Source organism: Artemia sp. Qi Xiang Cuo, chromosome 4 (genome assembly GCF_049724085.1).
Source record: "Artemia sp. Qi Xiang Cuo chromosome 4, ASM4972408v1, whole genome shotgun sequence".
In the NCBI taxonomy this organism is placed as follows: Eukaryota; Metazoa; Arthropoda; class Branchiopoda; order Anostraca; family Artemiidae; genus Artemia; species Artemia sp. Qi Xiang Cuo.
The window spans coordinates 64,119,021-64,144,535 of NC_142797.1; the positions used below are offsets into that span (position 1 = coordinate 64,119,021).

Genomic DNA, 25,515 nt, shown 5'->3' on the forward strand with positions numbered 1-25,515 from the left:
GTAAGTGGGAGGGTGGGTTTTTGGTCCCCACACCGATGTTTCAACTTTTTGCAACTATTCAAATAAATCTTAGATATTTTCATATCACTGCCCGCAGCTCATTCTACTTCAAATCCACCCCCCCCCCAAAAAAAGGTAGGCCTACTCCTATATTAAACGCACTCTTTTATATAGGCTACTGCAATGAAAACCAGTCACTAAAAACCAGTTTTTGAAGGCTTAATTGAAAACACCGCTATAGGGTAATACAATGTATAGCATGGTTTTCATTGCGTATTTGATATTTAAACTGTTTTTTTTTGGGGGGTTTTGATGGGAGGGAAAGGTACCTAGGTTAGGTTAGGTTACGTAATAATATATGCTATGCTTTACTCTCCACTCCCCCTAATGTGCAAATATATAGCCCAAATTTATTTCTAAACCTTTATACATTCATCCTATTTGATTTTATTTTATTAGCATCAACCAAACTAGCAGTATATAAAAGAGTGCGTTTAATACAGGAGTACCAAAAAAAAAATCCTGTCCACATGCCTGGTCTTTTACAATGTGATGTTCAACAGGACTATAACGAATGAAAAGGGAATTTAGCGAAAAAAGAGTGTCAATAGGAGGGGCACGGGAGCAATTACCCTCCTCCTTGGTGTCTTTCCTCCCTTAAAACTTTTTGATATTTTCATTGAAAAACATCCTTTTTCAATATTTTCATTAAAAAATTGAAAAAAAATCACCAAAATTGCACACCAAGATTTCCAGAAATATATCCCCCCTAGATTTCCAGAAATACACCCCCTTCCCCTACTTTTATGTGAATTGACGCCCCTGTGATGAAACCTAAATTGTGCCAAATTCTTGCTGATTAGCATCTTTAAAAACATTAGCTTTGCTTTTCTCTTTTTTAACAACCTATCTACGAACTAAACATTGCGCAGTATAATTTGATGGTCTTCGTTTTGTTTACTTATATAAACGGTGTGGTTAATTATTATATGTAGACATATAGTTGAATTATATAAAACATTTACTAATACAAGAAGTAGAACAATCCGAAAAGCTGCCTTCCTTTGGATGCCACACGGCACGGAAACAATCTTAGACTCGGTCTGAACAACTTCCCTTGAAACACTGACTGAACTCAGGTTTCCAAACACGATGAGAAAGGTTACATATGAGTTAGAGTTAAGTTTGAAGACCAATCCGAGATATGACAGACTTTAAATGAAATCAAACAAGCGAACCAATATTACAAGACAAGGGAGATATAAATTCAACAGAGACAAATGTGCTCAACGACAAATAGTTTTGAAACACAAAGGGGTTACCATCCCCTAAACATTCTAAAGGGCACATTATCATTTGCCCTTTACTGAAAACAAAATTTATCTTAAACATCTTCTTTTTTACAATTATAACTATAAAAAAAATGTTGAGACGTCAAGAAATTAATATAGTTATATTTTAAACCATCCCAAATTGAACAAGTCCTCTTTTTTTTAATACAAAAAAACCTTTTTGTTAACATGGGTCAACTTGCAAAATTTACAGCCCTTGCCCCGGAGGCTGTGATGGGTTTTCTCAACCCATGAGTTATAGTTATTTAATTTTTCGTCTGTTTTGAACAAATGTCTATTTTAAATTTTTGATCGGGTGCATTTGGGAGGAAAATGACGTTGAGGGAGGGGCTGGTTGCCCTCCGATCACTTTTGACTCTTAAAAAGGCATAAGAACATTCGATTTCAAATCGAATGAGCCCCCTCAAAAGCTTATACAACCACCCTTCCATAAAAAAAATTATATGCTAACGATGGGTAACAAGGACAACATATAACCCTTGCCGCGGGAGCTGGGGGAGGGGGCGTTGTTAATCCTAGAGGCAGAGTTACATTGGCGTTGAGACTATTTTTAACAAAATGGCTATCTCAAAATTTTGATCAGATACATTTGGGGGAAAAGGTGTTGGGGAGGGGGCTGGTTACCCTCCGACCACTTTTGACACTTAAAAAGGGAACTAGAAATTTCGATTTCCAATCCAATGAGTTTCTTCTAAAGTTTATATGACCACCCTTTCCGTAAAAACCTTACATGTTAACAATGGGCAGCTTGTATAAATTACAACCCTTGCCCCGGGCTGAGGGGGTTTTATCAACCCCAGAGTTATAGTTATATGACCTTTTGACTATTTTGAACAAAATAGTTATCTCGAAATTTTTGTCGGATACATTTGGGGAAAAGAGAGCATGGGGCAGATAGTTGCCTTTCAATCACTTTGACTCTTAAAAAGGGCACTAGAAAATCCAATTTCCAATCAAATGAGCCCCCTCCGAAGTTTGTAAGACCATGTCTTCCATACGAAGTGCCTCTGGGAAAAAAAATAATAAACTATATGCAACGCTATAGGGTTACCTCTGACCAGTTATTCATACATCATCCGGTTTTTTTTTCTAGCTTTTTGGTGGTTGCCGGATGGGGGTTCAATGACAACATCAACTTTTGGGGAAATTAAAAATGAGATGGCAGTGTTGTTTATACAAAATCAAAAAATTCGAAATTCCAAGCGCAAGCATATAATGGTTTATCTATCTTAGATTTTAGGAAACTGTAAGTCAAACTATTTTTAATTAAGGTCATAACCATGTTTTTAGGTGCCGGTAACTATATATTGCCTTACCTACACCTCAAAGACCATCAACAAAGCTTTGTACTATATACTAAAATCTAACCATAATATTCGTCTAAACTCCATAATTTACAAATCTTCTTTCGTTAAAGGCTTTGTACTAGAATGTATTCCCGGCAAAAGTTTAAAAAACCGTATTTTCGTTCCCCTATAATGTATTTATTATTATATTATAAATATTGTTATTATATCGTTATTGAATTCTACTATATTGTATTTATCAAAGTTGGCAACCCAACTTTGCAACCCTAATACTAACTAACAATGTTCATGGTGGCGAATATGGTCCAAACATTTCACAATTATTTTAAAAAATATAACCCCTCTGATACTCTATTTTGGACAAAAGCGCTTACGCACTGTCAATGTGCATGCGCAAGAATGGCGGGTATTAGAAACCATACCAGAAGTGCCAAATTCAATCCAAAAAATGATCTTTGATTGGATGAAAGTGATCACACGACATCATTTTGAACTATTAAGAGGCGTTTTCACTGACATGAAGTTATAGAAAGTTGTCATTTTATGTCTTTATTTAAAGTGTCACTGACAACCAATGAAACCCACTCTTTTTTGAATAAAATCAGAAATCCCATGCTATTGTTGGTTGAAATTTGAGACACAGGGTACAGCTTAAAAATTCTAAATGAAACTGGGGAACCAAGTTAAATAGCCGGATGTTGTTAGTAAGAGAATTCAAGGAAATGATGATTTTATCCAGGTGACAATAATAAATTCCTATTAATACGGTGCACGACGATGGTAAAGTGAACGAAAACCCAAATAAAAATAAAAGTTACAACAGCGTTGTCAATATGGATTGCACTTATACAAACGTAATTGATCTTCAAATTTGTAATCAAACGTTTGTTGCACGGACTAGAAACAACTCTAGAATATGGGACAAAGCATTAACAATAAATATATTTTAAGCATTAATACCTAATAAAAGGATTGTTATGTAACTAAATCGATAACTGTCTTTTTTAAAGAAATCTGCGGCCTACTTCTAAAGATATCGTTTTCTCACTGACTATCCTCTCCACCCTTCATGGGGCTCTGGTGGTCATACTCTGTGAATGCATACACAGGAACTTGTCGTAGGGCCTAAAACAAGCAGGAGATTTGCAATTGGACACACTATGAAGTGTTGAAAGACATTTCCCTAAAACAATTTAAGATGAACTATGAAACCGTCTCGCAGGTTTATGGCAGGTTAATTCACTTATAGATAGTCATTAGCAATGTCATTAAAATTTATTAGTCAACCAGGACACTTCAGAGCATATGATCATAGGCAGCGCGCTAGCGCTGCCTAAGTAAAGAACGATGCGAGCACAATGTTTTTTTTTCTTCTTCAGCCGGGCACTTCGTATCGAAGGAGTTGTCGTAGAAACTTCGAAAAGGGCTTAGAAACTTCGAAAGTGATTAGAGGGCAAATAGCCCCCCCCCCCACACCAATCATTCCCCCAAACACATCCAATCAAAATTTTGAGATAGCCATTTTGTTCAGCATAGTTGATTTCCATATAGAAAATATGTTTTTGAGGAGGACACTACTCCACAACCTTCGGGGCCAGGGTTTATAAGATATGCCCTGGGTGCATATAAGAAAGATGTTGGCACAATTTACCCTTTATTATTTTTTTTCCTTTTATGCAGGGCACTGCATGTGAAAGGGGCTGTTATAGAGACTTTAAAAGGGGCTCCTTCGATTGGAAATCGAGAGTCCTAGTGCCCGTTTTAATAGTCGAAAGTGATTGGAGGGCAACTAGCCCCCCCCCCACGACCCAGCATTCCCCCAAACGCATCCAATCAAAATTTTGAGAGAGCCATTTTGTTCAGCGTAATTGATTTCCAGATAGAAAATGTGTTTTTGAGGAGGACACTCACCCACAACCCTCAGGGCAAGGGTTTCAAGTTATGCCCTAGGGGCATATAAGGTTTTTATAGAAGATGCTTTTGCAGAAACATCAAACCAGGCACATTTAATTATTGATTCGAAGAGCTAGTACACTTTTTAATAGTCGGTTAGTTTGGGAGGGCTGCTAGCCCCCCCAAGCCCATCATTCCCCCAAACACCTTCACTCAAAATTTTTAGATAGCCCGTAAGTGCAGCGGAGTTTTTTTTCACTAGGACAATATGTGTTTGAGGATGAAAATCCCCCACAAGCCTCAAGGTAAGGGTTTTAGGTTTCCCCTTTGGGTATATAAGGTTTTTTTATAGAAGACGTTGTCGTAGAAACTTTAAAAAAGGCTCATTCGATTGGAAATTCAAAGGGCTAGTGCCCTTTTTAATAGTCTAAGGTGATTGGAGGGCAACTAGCCCCCTCCCCCCAACGCCCATCATTCCCCCAAACACATCCAATCAAAATTGTGAGATAGCCATTTTGTTCAGCGTGGTTGATTACCAGATAGAAAATATGTTTTTGAGGAGGACACTCCCCCACAGCCCTCAGGACTAGGGTTTTAAGTTATGCCCTGGGGGCATATAAGGTTTTTATAGAAGGCGTTGTCGTAGAAACTTCAAAACATGACCATTCGATTGGAAATTTAAAGGGATAGTGCCTTTTTTAGTAGTTGAAAGTGATTGGAGGTCACCTAGCCCCCCCCCACCCCCCATCATTCCCCCAAACACATCCAATCAAAATTTTGAGATAGCCATTTTGTTTAGCGTAGGCTAGTTGGTTTCCAGATAGAAAATATATTTTTGAGGAGGACACTCCCCCGCAACCCTCAGGGCAAAGGTTTTAAGTTATGCCCTGGGGGCGTATAAGGTTTTTATAGAAGGCATTGTCGTAGAAACTTCAAAACAGGCTCATTCGATACAGGGCAAAGATTTTAAGTTGTGACCTGGGGACGTATAAGGTTTTTATAGAAGGCTTTACTAAAGAAATACAAATGAATGTGCATTTTCATTTTAATATACATATACTGATATTTAGTAATCAAAAGGTTAAAATTATTTAATTTATTAAAGTTATAAAAGTAAAAACATTTATATTTTTTCCAGTGAAGTGCAACTTTTGTTCTGGCCTTGGGAAGGCATAGGGGTTTTGCGCCCAACTTATGTTAATTTCTGCTCGTTTTGAGTTTGAATCGGTTATTTATTGTAATTTCTGTTCGTTTTGGGTTTCATTTATTTATTAATGCTGATTTGTGGTAGTTTCACGCTTGGCGGATTATTTTATTTTATTTTTGCTCATATTTTGTTTAATGGAGTTCTTTACTTTTCTTTGAAAAACTTATTTTGTGGAAAAAGTTTTTCTAATTAATCCTAAAAAGAAATATCGCAATAAATCTTCAAACAGTGGTTGTTGTTCAGGCAGGGAAAGAAAAAGTAAGACAAATAAAAAATATTTCGTATAGGAATTCTTAAAATTTTCTCTAGTGTAAACTTTCTCATGGAAAGTTCACCCCCCCAAAAATTTCTCACCCCACTGTTTATTTTCTCCGTGGAAAAATTCCAACTGCAGAAAATTCACCCCTCCCCCAAAATGTCTGTATGCTTCCCAATAACAAATACTATACGTAGCCTAAACAATGGGCAAATTTCATGACTTACAGCTCTGTCCTCAGGAGCTGCGGGGGGTCATGTTATCCCCAAAGGCATAGTTACAAGGCTGTTGGGAGGAGGATCCTGGGGGCCCTACCACCCCCCCTACACAATTTTTAAAGAATAATACAGATTAGCATGTAGTTCTTCATTACACAGCGGCTATAAAAAGACCTTTCCCAAACTTTTAAAAATCTCAATCCACTTAATCACGCTGTTTTCTTACCATTCACACGGACCAACGATTCAAAAATACGCAATTTTTAATATAAAAGACTGAAATAGCTCTTTTAAGCTTAAAAACTAAAAAGCACAAGAACAAAAAAATGATTAAAGTCTTTACGCAAAGGAGGGTAGTAAACCAAAACACAGCTTTATGAAACGTCTGCTTATTTTAATGCTGAGAACTGAGAGCAGCTGATTTCTTGTTTTGAATTCTCGATATGTTACTGTGTTTATGTTCTTAGCTCAAAAGTTTGTTTCTACAAGGCACCCTTCTTCTTCCTGTTCCTATGCCTATCAAATAGATAACTTTACATTTTTAATAGGGACTAATCTCGAGAGAGATAGTGACGTCAATTCGAGGTTTACTTTCCTTTGAAACTTAATGAGAAAAGAGACAGGATATGCTTATAAAAGAGTAGATGAGAGTAAAAGAGAGGATATTAGTGCATCCAAAACATCGGGATAGCTAGGTCAGACACGTAGGCATAGGAGAGTCCTCCACACTCCTCCCCAAATCGAGTTTATTCATAATTTCCTACATTTTCAGTATGATTTGCAAATGCTAGCGTTTTTCCAATACCCCCAGCCCTTAATATCCCCTAACCCGTAGAAAAATTGGGGAGATGAACAGAAAGGGTGTACGAAAGCATAGGATGCTTGGCCCACAATCCCCACCATTGCACTTCCCGGCTAAAGGGTCATGAAACAGAGACCAGCACTGCCGTTTTGGAATATGAAGTCAAGTGCCGTTTCTTTACCTTTTTCCCTCCCTTCCAGGCCCTTACACAATATAATACATATTTATAGAGTAAGAAGTACATAGTAAAATAAATAATAAGTTCAGATTATCAAAAATTTGCAAGTGAAACAAATTCCTATAAAAGATGTCGTAATCTTTGTTTGCAAGGTCGAGTCCCAGACCAAAGAGAATGGGAACACAACAGGGTTGAATCAACTCCAAATAAACATGGGAAGATAAGAATAAAAACTAATAGCACCGCTTCCAGTGTACCGTCTGTTGACTTCATTAAAAAGTAAAGAATTGAATATTTGACATGATTCATACGATGCAATAAATTTAAACTGAAATTTTTCTATAGGTGCTAATAATTGAGCATTTCTATTCAAGAGTCACTGTAAGTCAAAATCAAGTCTCCACAAAGTAGGCCTAGGTTATCCCAAGAAATACTAAACATTAAGCAAGCTAGTTTAAGATGAATTGCCTACTGGTGACAGAATTTTGCTTTCTTTACCCCCTGCCGCATTTTAAACTACCTGAACAGACAATTGTGTAGCAGTTTTGGGTCTTTGCACAACGCTAGATGGAGCTGGTGGTTTTCTTTTCGACACGAGTGCCAGTTTCCAATCTTAAAAGTTTCTAATCCTCTATGTTCCTGGCTTAATTCTCAGCTACTCCGTAGCAACTTCGTTCAACTTTCACAAGAGAATCAGTAAACAGTAGAATACCTACTCTACCGTATACTGGATGGAACACCAGAGAACTAAATTAGGAGTTACAAACGTAGTGACACTAATAAATGGCAGTACTGAGAACCTTCTTCTTCTTCGGAAAAACAAAAGTTGGAGTCTAAAGAAAGTCTCAATTCAGCTTCATTAGAAAACAAATAATCTCCCAGAATAGTATTTTTTCCTCATTTCCTGGCAGCTTGATGTTAAGCAGTTCACTTGTGTCAGGCTTTATTTTAAACTATGAAAAAATATTTGTTGTTTTATCTGCAGACTTTGTTATGCTAGTGCAGCTAAAATTGAGGTACTGTTAAGTCTCAGGGACTAAGGAACAAAGTCTACAATTTGGTTTCCCCCTTTTTTTACCATTCGTATTCTTCTTTCCTGAGGATCAATGTATCACTTCAAATTGGGAAGCATAGGGAATTTTCTTCAGGTGAAGGAAAAATGAGTACTAGCTGTGGTAGATTCTTCTTGGGAATTCTTCTCCGAATTACGTCACCTAAGAATTTTTTTTTAATAAAAAATATCATAAGAAGCTAATATAAAATAATCATTATTTGCGGATAAAACTTTCCCCATGCATTTTATTCAAATAATCGGTTTTATAATTATCTGCTTTGCATTATCATTAAATTAGCCAGTCAATACGACTTTAGTCCAAACGAAGTGCAGGTACTTTTATGGAAAAGAGTGTCATGTTATACCGCATCACGATGCGGCAACTTCCGACGCAGAAGGTGCTTGTAATCAGCTAATTGGATGGAAATCAGCAAATTTTGACAAATGGTCCTACCTTTTTAGAACCATGCCTACATACAAGTCTTCTCAAATGATAATTTCAAACACCCACCCTCCAGGCCGTATGTTACATACTAGTCATAGGTATATGTAGGAATTCGTACAATTTTTTGGAAGTTATTTGATTAACTTTACTATGGAACCCGTAAAACAGCTTCAAACTAGATACGTTTCATTCAAAAAGTCCATTCAAATGACGCAGAATTTGCTGGATGCTTTTTGCACAGCTTCCAGCTGTACTGGAAAAAAAGAAAAAACTGTGCTGTTGAGAAGAAAGGAATTTGCACAAGTTTCTGTGCAAACCTCGACGCTTTCTGTAAAGCTAAATTTCAAAGAATATGAAGTTTTAACTTTATTCATTAATCTTATAGTTAATTAATAAAACTCATTTTAGAGATTTATACATTCAGGCCCATTACCACTTTAGGATCACTCCCTAAGTAATCCTTGATGAGTGTTGGGGGGCATACTTTAACAAAACAAAATTATGCAAAGAATCCTCTCTTGAAAAAGCTCAATTGAAATAAGCTCAGCCAGAGTCTACCCAGCTCTAAATGGGTGCCTGGAGAAATCTGAGGAAGGTAAATAGGAAGGGTTTGTGAAAGCACAGGATGGTTGACCCCCAACCCCTATTGCACTTCCTGGCTGGAGGGCCATGAAACAAATATCAGCACCGTTGGTAGGACTTTAAAATCCAATGCCGTGTTCTTTACCTTCAGTTTTTACTATCTATTCAAGACAGGTATTTTTAGCAATTTTTTGAACACCCTTCTCCCCAAGATGTGCCAAATTGTTAAAGCAAAAGAAGCATCCGACTGGCTTGTAACTCGAAGCACTGACTCATTCAAAAGGTGGAGCCAATGTCAGGCCCACATGCTAGGGAAATATACCATCCAGAAATTTCAATGCTTCTACAATCATTCCTATACCACCCTTTAGGTTTATATTAGCCTACTCACTTGTAGATACCAGATATAGACCTAAATTAATTTTTGAAAAAGAAATATTTCGTTCATGCTAAAAGGAACAATATTTCACCTAAATTCCTTCTGCTACCGCAAAAATAAATAGCAATTTCCTTTTCTTTATAGAATAAAGTATAACGTGTTCTGACACATGTATGTAAAGCATTATCTATTCAAAACAGCTATTACTAGTAATTTGCGGCTTTTAAAACAGAAGTAATTGTTTTTCAGGAAAAGGGTTTATTGCTCAAGTTGAACTACTAGGTCAAAAACTGTCATTTTTTTGTAATCAAATGTTGCATTGTTTGAGGAGCACTAAAGCTAATGAAATACTGTTATAATGTTTTCATAAAGCGTTATTGTACAAAAGAAGAATTTTGCTGCAAATAATGATTTATGGTTAAAGAGAAATACGAAAAGAGATTCGGTAAAAACGTAATCTGAAATTAGAAAACAATCAGAAAAGAAATGTTGTAACGACTTTGTAAAGTATGTAATAGAAAAGGTAATGAAAAGATGACAGAGACAAAAGAAAGAAAAGCGGTTAAATCTTTCAGTAAATTGTGGATGTTTCAGGGTTAAAAAAGGAATAGATAAAGATAAAACCTAGTAATGATTTCAAAAGTCAAAAGTCTAAATGTGGAAGATTGAAAACAAAGAGACAAGACGAAGACAAACAGCAGGTTGCTTAACTTCATTAGCCCTTATTTCTTGATACTAGAACTAGCTTTCAGATACTTACAAAAAATAACTTTCTAAAAAATGGCAAAGAATAAACAAAATTACTTTCTAAAAAATGAAAAAACTCATATTTCCCAAGTTAATATCTTCGTCATGTAGCTTCTTTTTAATTATTTTCTTGGTACTCCCGTACAATCCAGAACGTACTCGAGAAATTTGCTTAATGAAATATCCAAGATATGGTAACCGGTTTCATAGCTACAAAGACAAATGGCGGGTGATAGAACGCATTAGACTTGTATAATTTGGGCTATTTATTTGCACATTAGTGGAGAGAGGGGAGGGTAAGGTTAGTTTACTCTATCCCCCCCCCTAATATGCAAATATATATACCAAACTATATAATTTATAAACTAAAGTATTATATTTTCATAAAGTTTTGGTATATTGCATTATGCTTAACCTAACTTTATTTCTCGGATGTGTTCTGGATTGTACGGGAGTACCATTTGTTTCAATTAATTATAATTAACCTTCTTTTTAATTATTCTTTATAAGTCGACAAGACTTGCGGATAAATTTACATTAAAAAAAAGGAAAACGATTTTATTCCTTAAGGTAGCAAGGTCAGTGAAAACTGAATCTGATTGTTTGAATTAGTGGAAACTTACACAATAATATGTACCTTAAAAAAGTAAAAATCACTAAACTAAAAGAAATTAAAAAAAAAAAAAAATAGTTTAATGAAAAAGAACTCCATATGCAGCTATGCAGATTTTGGTAGTAGCGGGCGCCGAATTCAAAACTAGAAACGTGGGTGAAAAATTAGCAAAAGAAGCTAAAACAAATAGTACCAAATAACTTAAAAAGACATAGCTTTCTTTTGAAGTTGTAGTTGTATTAGGGAATCAATAGATTGTTTATGTTCAAAGTTATATGGATTCAAGGCGTTGTCAAATTTAACACTTTAGTTTTGCTTATTTATTTTGACGGTTCTACGTGGCAACACTGACAGAAATATAGTACTGCCCTGAAAACCTCATAATTTTAAAACGACCAAGAGAAAAACCATAGAAAATTATGGTTTCCCGGCATGGTTGGGTCGAGTATGGTTTTTACACGTGCCCTACAGATAAATCATTTTGGAGAAGGTGAGAAAAGCGTATGGCATTCTATCATCAACGAAAAAAAAACTATAACCGGCAAATTCGAGCCGGCTATACAATACTTTGGATATAACTCATTTTATAGCTATGTTTTCATTTTGGAATATCTTATCCGAAAGTGACAAAAGACAGCTACGTTCAGATTATTATAAATATGCAAAATTTCTGCTCAATTTAAGACCGTGGACAAGGAATGCGTCGGTGTCACGTCAGTTCGGTGTTACAGACCTACCCCATTGCAGCTCTCATTAGGCGTCAGACGGAATTTTTAAAGTCAATTGAGCCCAGTAGCATTGCCATCGTGATTCGTCCTTAAGTGTCTTTGTGTGTTTATATAGTACCTAAGTTTTTGTTCCTTTTCGTTTATTTATTTACTCCGTTGTAGTCATCGCCGTTTTTTGAATAGGCAATAAATTTATCTATCTATTTATCTATTAATAAACCTTAAATTGGTCATAAAAACACCTAAAGAAGAATATTTTTATTTTGATGTCCTTGAGACTTTAAATAATACAATTAAGTAACTTAACTTAAAATGACAAATTCTAGTTCAATTTTAAAAAATGGCTTAGAAAAGCGATGGAGCAATTCGTTTTAGATAGACATTTTGCAATAAAATTTTGGTAGACAGGTTTCAAGAGCAAAATATTCACAAATATCCATGTCTTGTTTTGGAAATAAAATTCTAAATATCAAAGCCGAGAAATTGCGGAAAGCCAAATTTGATGAAAAAACCTAAATAAGTCCTGCACCTAAAACGAGTCAATTTATCCTTTTTCTATATAATTCTACAACAAAAGCGCGTTTTTTTCTCTTGTTTTTTCGTGATTTTCTTCTATGTATTGTTGTCAAATATTTTCTATATTCTTCTGTTTTTGGTTCATTTCCATCTATTTAATATAGTCGTTTTACTTTTTTTCCCCATTGATAAAGGCTTCTGGATGTGAAAGCGAGATATTAAGAAATTTATTGTTAAATGTATAAAAAATAAACATTTCCTCAGTGCCCACTGACTTAATGGAAAGTTTTATCCGTTGTTATAGTTGCATTCTCTTTTAATTGAAAATCCACTTTACGAGCTTTGTTTCGTAGCGAACAAGAATTGGTTACTGTCCGGGGCACCCAAGAGAAGTAATTAATAGCCAGCAATTAATTTGTAGAAGAATAGTTGCTAATCAAGAAATGCATAAAGCGACAAGCAAAAATTATCCATAATTTAGTTTATGTAAAAATAGCAGATTTTCGCTGGTTTTTTTTTTCAAACTTAAATATAATTAAATTCAAATGAAAATATACAAAAACAGGTAATAAGTAGTAAGCGCCCAATTACCACGACCCGTGATTGCGTAATATGCCTTACCACGGGCCAGTCATTTAATACCGGTCCTATTAAGGACAAGTTTTTTTGACGTATATTTCTATTTCGTGATATACAAGTTTTTTTGTTTTTTTTATGTTAAATCCGTGGTCATTCATCTGTAAGTTGATTTGTAGGTTTTTTTTTTTAAACTTGACTATTCGTTTCATGGGTTTCATTACAAGTTTTTTTTTTTTTAGGTTAAATCCGTATTGGAAAAACAGGTGTATCTTTTTTGTTTTATTTAAAATTAATATTAGTAAGAGAAATGAATTAAAAGCGAATAGTTTTTATTTGCAAGGATATTAGTAGAGGAAAAAAATTAGTGGTGCATTTACAATATTGGAGATTAATGATGGAGCTAGCAACAGTGATGTAATTACTTCTTTAGTTTACGAGATTTGCGAATTTTTTGCGAAGAGGTATTAGCGTAAAGGTATTGCGATGGTTAAGAATGCCTCATGGGTAATTAAAGAATGGGGTGCTTACATCAGATACTTAATAGATTTGACGCTTACAAGAGACATTGCTAGAGTCAAATATATTTGGTGTTGGTGATATCATGACCCTCCGAGTCCCCTGGGGAAAGGGCTGCACAGTGTATCGGTATCGGATGTATTATTTTTGGGCGTATTGCTATCGCAGGTATCTATACAGACTTTTCGTAGCTCGTATAAAAGATATTACTCATATCTACGTTCTTCCTATAAATTCAACCATCAACAACTTCAAAACGGCACTAAAAACGGCACTTTTGGTGCAATGTCTAAGGTGGAAAAGCTGGGGACTAGTGGACTACCAGCACTTTTAGATTGACGTTTAATGGGTCATTCGAAAGCTAATGCTCGTATATACGTGATGTTTATCATTTCTACCATCACTTAAAACAATACTTTTGTTTTAACTTCTAATGTAGATTAAATAAAAAAATAAGTTTTTTTTTTAAATTAAAGCAAGGAACGACGGTAAAACTTAAACCGAACAGAAATTATTCCGTATATGAAGGGGCTGTCCCCTCCACAACGCCTCGCTCTTTACGATAAAGTTTTTTATTTTTTTAAAAAAAAAGAGTCTTGAGAAAGTCAAACTTTTGCGTAAAAAGCGAGGTGTTGAGGAGTGGACAGCCCCTTTCATATACAGAATAGACTTTTATGGATATTGGTAAAAGTCGTATTTTACTTTTAAAAAGTTCAATATTCGAAGCTAGCTTCAGCAGGAGCTTAGGTTAGTAGTGGTGAAAATTGAGATATAAGGAGCAATTGTCCCCTATTTTTGAAAAAATACATTTTTTTTGGCATTTATACTTTTAAAAAATACAAAGTTCAATATTCGAAGCTAGCTTCATCAGGAGCTTAGGATAGTAGTGCTGACAATTGAGATATAAGGAGTAATTGCCCCCTATTTTTGAAAAAATAACTTTTTGTTGGATTTATAATTTTAAAAAATACAAATTTCAATATTCAAACCTAGCTCCAACAGGAGCTTAGGATAGTAGTGGTGACAATTGAGATATAAGGAGCAATTGTCCCCTATTTTTGAAAAAATACCTTTTTGTTGCATTTATACTTTTAAAAAATTAAATATTCGAAGATAGCTACAGCCGGAGCTTAGGATAGTAGTGGGGACAATTGAGATATAATGAGCAATTGCCCACTATTTTTGAAAAAATACCTTTTTGTGGCATTTATACTTTAATAAAAATACAAATTTCAATATACGAAGCTAGATTCAACAGGAGGTTGGGTTAGTAGTGCGGGCAAGTGAGATATAATGATCAATTGCCCCCTATTTTTTAATATATACATTTGTCTGTAATTTATAATTTAATTATATTAAAATTTCTTTAATCGAAGCGATCTAAATGATAAGCGTAGCAGAGAAGTGGGGACTCTGGAGAAAGAAGGAGTAAATTCCACCAATTGTTGAAAAAATACCTGTTTGTGGCATTTATACTTTTAAAAAATAAAAATTTAAATATTATAAGATATATAAATCAGTAAAGGAGGAGAGTAGTGGGGACAATTCAGATATAAGGAGCAATTGCCCCCTATTTTTGAAAAAATATCTTTTTGTGGCATTTATACTTTTTAAAAATACAAAGTTCAATATTCAAAGCTATCTACAGCAGGAGCCTAGGATAGTAGTCGGGACAATTGAGATATAAGGACCAATTGCCCCCTATTTTTGAAAAAAAATACCTTTTTGTGTCATTTATACTTTTTAAAAATACAAAGTTACATATTCGAAGCTATACTCAGCAGGAGCTTAGGATAGTAGTGGTGACAATTGAGATATAAGGAGCAATTGCCCCCTATTCTTGAAAAAAAAAACCTTTTTGTGGCATTTATACTTTTAAAAAATTCAATATTCTAAGCTAGCTCCAGCAGGAGCTTAGGTTAGTAGTGGTGACAATTGAGATATAAGGAGCAATTGCCCCCTTTTTTTTAAAAATTAAGATGTTGTGGCATTTGTAATTTTAAAAAATACAAAGTTCAATATTCGAAGCTATCTTCAGCAGGAGCTTAGGATAGCAGCGGTGACAATTGAGATATAAGGAGCAATTGCCCCCTATCTTTGAAAAAATACCTTTTTGTGGCATTTATACTTTTAAAAAATACAAAGTTCAATATTCGAACCTATCTTCAGAAGGAGATTAGGATAGTAGTGGTGACAATTGAGATATAAGGAGCAATTGCCCCCTATTTTTGAAAAAAATACTTATATGAGGGGGTTCGCCCCTTCGTCAATACCTCACTCTTTAGGCTAAAGTTTGTTTATTGCTTTCAAAAGAGCTATTTATTCTAATTAAGCGACCTTTTTGATTCAGGGGTCATTTTTAAAGAATTGGAACAAAATTTGAACTTAGCGTGAGAGGCGAGGTGTTGAGGAGGAGGGAACCCCCCTCATATACGTAATAATTTTGGTTCATTTTAAGTTTTAGTGTTTCTCCTTACTTTCAGTTGAAATTTTTTTTGAATATTTCTAATGCACTAAAACATAGAGCGCTACAAACATCAGAATCAACTTTAGAGGGACAATTTATCTGTAAAAGAGGGGTTATTATTTCCTTAATAAATTTTTCTTCTTTTTTTTTTTTTAAGGAGGAATTGGATTCATGAAATTACTCTCCCCCTGAAAAACGACCGAGATGGAACGACACCACATCGATGCAAGCTACCAAAATACACGGTGAAAATATCCCTTTACACATTGACAACGATTCGAGTGAAACAAGAAAACAGTTAAGGACACTTGTAAAAACACAGAAAAAGGACAAACATAGCCTTCTGTATAATGGTAGAGATGTTAGACGCTTTAGTCTATTAAAATCATGCAATGAAATACCCTGTGATATCGTTATACCCCGTGATATCGTTATGCTAAGCATTCCAAAACACGAAAATGCTTCAGCGACCAAATCTATTTTTTTTGTGTGTTTTTTTTTTTTTATTTACATTGTTTTCTATAAATTAAATGATATTAAATTTTTAAAAATTTAAAAACGGTCAATATGCGACTCGACTTTCACTTTAAGCAATCGTAACAATAGTAGATTTTCAACAGATGATAAATCTTCCATCAAATCATGAGTAGAAAATACACTTTCAGATCCAGCATGCCAGGGAACACACTTTCATATTCAGCATCTAGGAGAACCCTAAATGGTCATCCCCTAAAAAGGTAAGTTAACCCTAAATGGTTATTGGTTAGTGAACTGTAATCTGTTTGAGTATGATAAAAGCTTGTGGAGTACTACATTACGTTATATAAATAAACTGGGATTCTATTATAGAGTGATTACATCACTTAATAATACTGCTCGGGAACTGAGAAATGTCCAGGAGGAAGTCAGTGGAATTTGCAGCTTTTTCGGAGTTGAAGCACTTTACGTAAAGGGCCATGTACCAACAGATAGAGTTTTAATTCAAAAGTGTGACCCTAGGATTCCCCTTTTCTATCTAGAAGAATTTAAGTGCCCCTAATTTGAGGGGAGCTATTACCGTCCTGAAGACGAGGTTAGGTTCTTAACACAGTGGACACGTAAGAACATACCTGATCGTGATAAATCCTTAAGACATGTTAAAAAGTATTCTATATCATGGGACTATCGTTTGTGGATGTTTAAGAGTGAACTCTAAGTACTATTTTTATGTAAACATTTGTTGTTGTTTTTTTTTCTTTCTCAAAAAAAAAAATCTTTTTTAAAACTTCGAAATTTTTCAACTTTATTTATTTTTTTATTTTTGTACATAACTTAAAATTTCAAAATATGCTTACAGTTCTAACAATTGCGCTCTGTGATTGGTCAGAGACACGATGTGACTTCCCCACCGGTATTCTATGACCGGTTATTGACACTACCTAATCTATTACCTGTGTAAAAATAATGTGATAATAGACAGTGAAATTGCCAGAAAAATAAAAAGGGCATTGTCAGAAAATATCACGATGGAATATAAAGATGAATCGATGAAAAACAAAGCACCAGCAAACGTTACTGTCATTGATAAAACAGTCATTGATCCAAATAATACCAAAGACGAAAAGCATATTGAGCCTGTTGATGAGACACCAGTAAAAAATGTTGTATGACTCAAAATGGAATAATGATTATTCTACTGATTACGAACTAAGAGAAGACAATAATTATAATATCAAGAGAGAACATGGTGAACTATTTTATGGAACAGATTCAAAATGTCCAAAGTTAATCATTGATATTAATAGTGTATCATAATATATTTTTTGTATTAATATTCTACATAGCATTATTTAATCAAAAATATATTATGCATTACATTGTTATGTGTTCATTATTTTTAGAGTAAGCTAGCATATTAAACGTTTAGAATGTCTAATAAAACGTCGGAGATGTAAGAAAAGGAATTTGCATACATCTATTGTCAGACACATGGGAACAAATTCTTTCTTGAATTCGCCTCCTGAATAAATAAAAAAAAACATTTTATTCAAGAAATTATGACGAAACTCTAAGTAAGCGACAAACTCTTTCTTGAAGTTACATCATGGATACACAATGCAGAAATTTCATTTAAGAAATTATCAAAAATTGTAAGTAAGTAGCAAATTCTTTCAAAAATATGTTAATACGTTTAAGCAATAAATATCTTTAAGCTAAACCCGTCTTTATTCTTTAGAATAGTTTTATGCATTTCATTAAATTATGAAGAAATTGTAAGTAAGTAACATAAGCTTAACCCGTCTTTATTCTTTAGAATAGTTTTATGCATTTCATTAAATTATGAAGAAATTGTAAGTAAGTAAGAATAGCTTTCTTGAATTCGCTTCCTGGACACAATACAGATATTTAATTCAAGAAATCATAATAAAATCGCAAGTAAGTAATAAAGTCTTTATTGTTTTCACCTATTGGATACACAATACTGAAATTTCATTCAAGAAATTATGAAGGAATTGTAAATAGGTAACACACTCATGTTACGTCATGGATACACAATGCAGAAATTTCATTTAAGAAATTATCAAAAATTTTAAGTAAGTAGCAAATTCTTTCTTGAATTCGCCTCCTGGGTAAATGAAAAAGACAGTTCATAAAGGAAATTATGAAAAAAATTGTAAGTAAGTATCAAATTATTTCTTTAATTCACCTGATTGATAAACAAAAAGACATTTCTTTCGAGAAATTATGACAAAATTCCAAGTAAGTAACAAACTCTTTATTGTTTTCATGACTTAGATAAACGATGTAGAAATTTAATTAAAGAAATTATGAAAAAATTCTCAGTAAGTAACAATTTCTTTCTTGAAGTCAACTCTTGGATACACAATACGGAAATTTCATTTAAGAAATTATGAAAAAAAAAAAATTTCTTTCTTGAAGTCAACTCTTGGATACACAATACGGAAATTTCATTCAAGAAATTATGAAAATATTTGTAAGTAACAAACTCTTTTTGTTTTCACCTCTTGGATATACAGTACAGATACTTCATTCAAGAAATTATGAAAAAATCGCAAGTAAGTAACTTTTTTTCTCTTTATCAAAAACAATTTTCACTTAACTACACGATGTAGAAATTTAATTCAAGAAATTAGAAAAAAATTCTCAGTAAGTAACAATTTCTTTCTTCAATTCAACTCATAGATACAAAATACGGAAATTTCATTCAAGAATTTCCTGACTTAGATACACGATGTAGAAATCTGATTCAAGAAATTATGAAAAAATTCTCAGTAAGTAACAATTTCTTTCTTGAAGTCATCTCTTGGATACACAATGCGGAAATTTCATTCAAGAAATTATGAAAAAATTTGTAAGTAAGTAACAAACTCTTTATTGATTTCACCTCTTGGATATACGACTTAGAAATTACATTCAAGAAATTATGAAAAAATCGAAAGTAAGTAGCTTTTTTTTTTCTCTTTATCAAAAACAATTTTCTTTTAGCTCCGAGACATATAAATTTAATTCAAGAAATTATTAAAAAATTAAAAGTAATCAAAAAGTTCCTCCTTTAAGTCAACTCCTGGATGCACACAATACAGAAAGTTCAGTCAAGAAATTATAAAAAGTATATGTAAGTAAGTAACAAGCTCTTTATTGATTTCACCTCTTGAATATACAGTACAGATACTTCATTCAAGAAACGTGATTAAACACGTTTTGAAACTACGTGCTATTTGCATGCCTTTCCTTGGCACCTTTCCAAATGAGCGGGGATTCCCTACTGGTTCCTACACATTGCAAAAAAGTGAGCAGTAAGAAAACTCCACGTTATCAACCAGACTGGTTTTTTAGGGATCAATCGGGAGAGATATGTAATGTAGACATAGCTTTATTTAATTTTTTTAAGGTTCATTTAGACGAGGTTACGTGCGCGCACGGAACCTTGACTAAATGAACCTTAAAAAAATGAAATAAAGCTATGTCGACATTACATATCTCTCCCGATTGGTCCCTAAAAAACCAGTCTGGTTGAAAACGTGGAGTTTTCGTACTGCTTACTTTTTTCCAATGTGTAGGAAGCAGTGGGGAATCCCCGCTCGTTTGGAAAGGTGCCAAGGAAAGGCATACAAATAGCATGTAGTTTCAAAACGTGTTTAATCACGTTTATTGAATGAATTATCTGTACTGTATATTCAAGAGGTGAAATCAATAAAGAGCTTGTTACTTACTTACAAATATTTTTTATAATTTCTTGAATGAAATTTCCGTATTGTGTGTATCCAAGAGTTGACATCAAGAAAGAAATTGTTACTTACTGAGAATTTTTTCATAATTTCTTGAATTAAATTTCTACATCGCGTAGCTAAGTAAAAATTGTTTGTGATAAAGAGAAAAAAAAAAGCTACTTACTTGCGATTTTTTCATAATTTCTTGAATTTAATTTCTACGTCGTATATCCAAGAGGTGAAATCAATAAAGAGTTTGTTACTTACTTACAAATATTTTCATAATTTCTTGAATGAAATTTCCGTATTGTGTATCCAAGAGATGACTTCAAGAAAGAAATTGTTACTTACTGAGAATTGTTTCATAATTTCTTGAATCAAATTTTTACATCGTGTATCTAAGTCATGAAATTCTTGAATGAAATTTCCGTAGTGTGTATCTATGAGTTGAATTCAAGAAAGAAATTGTTACTTACTGAGAATTTTTTTCCTAATTTCTTGAATTAAATTTCTACATCGTGTACTTAAGTGAAAATTGTTTTTGATAAAGAGAAAAAAAGTTACTTACTTGCGGTTTTTTAATAATTTCTTGAATGAAGTATCTGTACTGTATATCCAAGAGGTGAAAACAAAAAGAGTTTGTTACTTACTTACAAATATTTTCATAATTTCTTGAATGAAATTTCCGTATTGTGTATCCAAGAGTTGACTTCAAGAAAGAAATTGTTTTTTTTTCATAATTTCTTAAATGAAATTTCCGTATTGTGTATCCAAGAGTTGACTTCAAGAAAGAAATTGTTACTTACTGAGATTTTTTTCATAATTTCTTGAATTAAATTTCTACATCGTGTATCTAAGTCATGAAAACAATAAAGAGTTTGTTACTTACTTGGAATTTTGTCATAATTTCTCGAACAAAATGTCTTTTTGTTTATCCAGCAGGTGAATTCAAGAAAGAATTTGCTACTTACTTACAATTTCTTCATAATTTCTTTAATGAACTGTCTTTTTGATGTACCCAGGAGGCGAATTCAAGAAAGAATTTGCTACTTACTTAAAATTTTTGATAATTTCTTAAATGAAATTTCTGCATTGTGTATCCATGAGGTAACATGAGTGTGTTACCTATTTACAATTCGTTCATAATTTCTAGAATGATATTTCATTATTGCGCATCCAATAGTTGAAAACAATAAAGAATTTATTACTGACTTGATATTTTATTATGATTTCTTGAATTAAATATCTGTATTGTTTCCAGGAAGCGAATTCAAGAAAGCTATTGTTACTTACTTACAATTTCTTCATAATTTAATGAAATGCATAAAACTATTCTAAAGAATAAAAACGGGTTAAGCTTAAAAATATTTATTGCTTAAACGTATTAACATATTTTTGAAAGAATATGCTACTTACTTACAATTTTTGATAATTTCTTAAATGAAATTTCTGCATTGTTTATCCATGATGTAACTTAAAGAAAGAGTTTGTCGCTTACTTAGATTTTCGTCATAATTTCTTGAATAAAATGTCTTTTTTTTTATTTATACAGGAGGCGAATTCAAGAAAGAATTTGTTCCCATGTGTCTGACAATAGATGTATGCAAATTCCTTTTCTTACATCTCCGACGTTTTATTAGACATTCTAAACGTTTGATATGCTAGCTTACTCTAAAAATAATGAACACATAACAATGTAATGCATAATATATTTTTAATGAAATAATGCTATGTAGAATATTAATACAAAAAATTTATTACGATACACTATTAATATCAATGATTAACTTTGGACATTTTGAATCTGTTCCATAAAATAGTTCACCATGTTTTCTCTTGATATTATAGCTATTGTCTTCTCTTAGTTCGTAATCAGTAGAATAATCATTATTCCATTTTGAGTCATACACAATTTTTACTGGTGTTTCATCAACAGGCTCAATATGCGTTTCGTCTTTGGTATTATTTGGAGCAATGACTGTTTGATCAATGGCAGTAACGTTTGCTGGTGGTTTGTTTTTCATCGATTCATCTTTATATTCCATCGTGATATTTTCTGACAATGCCCTTTTTATTTTTCTGGCAATTTCACTGTCTATTATCACATTATTTTTACACAGGTAACAGTTTCGACACGTAGACAAGATATGGTTTACGATATTAGCAGAAGAGTAGGCCTTTCTTTTATTGATCTTCCGTTGAATGCTAATACCCCAACGGTGACGATTGGATGTATCAGTAGGTAATGTGTTACCTGCAACAGTAACAAGGAGTTGTCCTCTATAATCAATGATTATTTTTATGTTGGCATTCTCTTTGAGTCCAATCATCTCTTGAGATCTCAATCTCGCATAACCACCAACATAAGAGTGGAATTTTTTCGGTATTCCAAAGAAATTTAATTCCTTACTGTCATGACAATGCATACATACATTTCTAATAGTGCTACCACCTATACTTGTTTTAAAGTTTAAATACTTCACTTTGTCAGCATTAAATGCTACAATAACCTTGTTATGTAAACACACTTTATTAAAATGTTCCATCTTCCCTTTTTTTTTTTAAAGATATGAATTATGTCTTTATCGTTACACTGCATAAAAAATACTGATTTAATACATGCAATAGACTGGGTAGTGTAAGTAACCGGTCATAGAATACCGATGGGGAAGTCACATCGTGTCTCTGACCAATCACAGAGCGCAATTGTTAGAACTGTAAGCATATTTTGACATTTTAAGTTATTTAAAAAAATAATAAAATAAATAAATTTTAAAAATTTAGAATTTTAAAAAAATATTTTTTTTTTTTGATAAAGAAAAAAAAACAACAACAAATGTTAACATAAAAATATTACTTAGAGTTCACTATTAAACATCCACAAACGATGGTCCCATGATATATAATAGTTTTTAACATGTCTTATGGATTTATCACGATCAGGTATGTTCTTAGGTATCCACTGTGCGAAGAACCTAACCTCGTCTTCAGGACGGTGATAACCCCCTCAAATTTGGGACACTTAAACTCTTCTAGATTGAAAAGTAGAATCCTAGGGTCATACTTTTGAATTAAAACTTTATCTGTAGGTACATTGCCCTTTACGTAGAGTGCTTCAACTCCGAAAAAGCTGCAAATTCCACTGACTTCCTCCTAGACATTTCTCAGTTCCTGAGCAGTATGATTAAGTGGTGTAATCACTCTATCATAGAATCCCAGTCTGTTTATATAACGTAATGTAGTACTCCACAAGCTTTGATCATACTCAAACAGACTACAGTTCACTAACCAATAACCGTTTAGGTTTAACTTACCTTTTTAGGGGGGGACCATTTAGGGCTCTCCTAAATGCTGAATATGAAAGTGTGTTCCCTGGCATTCTGGATCTGAAAGTGTATTTTCTAATCCTGATTTGATGGAAGATTTATCATCTGTTTAAAATATAATATTTTTAAAATTGCTTAAAGTTAAATTTGTGTCGTCTATTAACCGTTTTTAAATTTTGTAAAATTTAATTTCCTTTAATTTATAAAAACAAATTTAAAGAAACATTAAAAAAAAAAAAAAAAAAAATATATTTGGTCGCTTAAGCATTTTCGTTTTTTTGAATTCTTAGCAAAACGATATAACGGGGTATAACGATATAAAAGGGTATTTAATTGCGTGATTTCAAAGACTAAAGCGTCTCATATCTCTACCATTAGACAGAAGGCTATGTTTGTCCTTTTTCTGTGTTTTTACAAGTGTCCTTAACTGTTTTCTTGTTTCACTCGAATCGTTGTCAATGTGTAAAGGGATATTTTCACCGTGTATTTTGGTAGCTTGCATCGATGTAGTATCGTTCCATCTCTGTCGTTTTTCAGGGGGAGAGTAATTGCATGAATCCAATTCCTCCTTAAGACAGAAAAAAGAATAAAAATTTATTAAGGAAATAATAACCCCACTTTTAAAGATAAATTTTCCCTCAAAATTTTATTATGATGTTTGTAGCGCTCTATTTTATAGTGCATTAGAAATATTCAAAAAAAAATTTCATCTGAAAGTAAGGAGAAACACTAAAACCTAAAATGAACCAAAATTATTACGTATATGAGGGGGGTTCCCTCCTCCTCAGCACCTTGCCTTTCACGCTAAGTTCAAATTTTGTTCCAATCCTTTAAAAATGATCCCTGAATAAAAAAGGTCGCTTAATTAGAATAAATAGCTCTTTTGAAAGCAATAAACAAACTTTAGCCTAAAGAGTGAGGTATTGACGAAGGGGCGAAACCCCTCATATAAGTATTTTTTTCAAAAATAGGGGGCAATTGCTCCTTTTATCTCAATTGTCACCACTACTATCCTATGCTCCTGCTGGAGCTAGGTTCGAATATTGAACTTTGTATTTTTTAAAAGTATACATGCCGCAAAAAGTTATTTTTGCATATATAGGGGGCAATTGCTCCTTATATCTCAATTGCCATCACGACTATCCTAAGCTTCTGCTGAAGATAGCTTCGAATATTGAACTTTGTATTTTTTAATAGTATAAATGCCACAAAAAGGTATTTTTTCAAAAATAGGGGACAATTGCTCCTAATATCTCAATTGTCACCACTACTATCCTAAGCTCCTGCTGGAGCTAGCTACGAATATTGAAATTTTTACAATTAAAAAATAAAAAAAAATTAATATTTTAAAAAATAGGGTGAAATTGATACTACTATATCAATTCTCACAACTACTATCCTAAGCTCCTGCTGAATATATCTTCGAATATTTAACTTTGTATTTTTTAAAAGTATAAATCCCACAAAAAGGTATTTTTTTTCAAAAATAGGGTGAAAGTGCTCCTTATATCTCAATTGTCCCCCCTACTATCCTAAGCTCCTGCTGAAGCTAGGTTTGAACATTGAAATTTGTATTTTTTAAAATTATAAATTCAACAAAAATGTATTTTTTCAAAATTAGGGGGCAATTGCTCCTTATATCTCATTTGTCACCACTACTATCCTAAGCTCCTGCTGAAGCTAGCTTCGAATATAGAACTTTGTATTTTTTAAAAAGAATAAATTACAAAAAAAGGTATAAATACTAAAAAATGGTGCAATTGCTGCTTATATCTCAATTGTCACCACTACTATCCTAAGGTCCTGCTGAAGCTAGCTTCGAATATTGAATTTTGTATTTTTTAAAAGTATTAATGCCACAAAAATGTATTTTTTCAAAAATAGGGTGCAATTGCTCCTTAGATATCAAGTGTCACCACTGCTATCCTAAGCTCCTGCTGTATCTAGAGTCGAATATTGAAATTTGTATTTTTTAAAAGTATAAATGCCACAAACATGTATTTTTTCAAATATAGTGGGAACTTGCTACTTATATCTCAATTGTCACCACTACTATCCTAAGCTCCTGCTGTAGCTAGGTTCGAATATTGAACTTTGTATTTTTTAAAAGTATAAATGCCACAAAAAGGTATTTTTTCA

The 25,515-nt window shown here is 33.1% G+C and overlaps 1 protein-coding gene across 1 annotated transcript in view; it reads left to right on the plus strand.

The window, feature by feature from the left end:
* Window positions 1-25,515, plus strand: part of LOC148953327 (eye-specific diacylglycerol kinase-like) — a 152,505-nt gene that overhangs the window by 1,079 nt on the left and 125,911 nt on the right. The gene's annotated exons all lie outside the window — the stretch shown is intronic.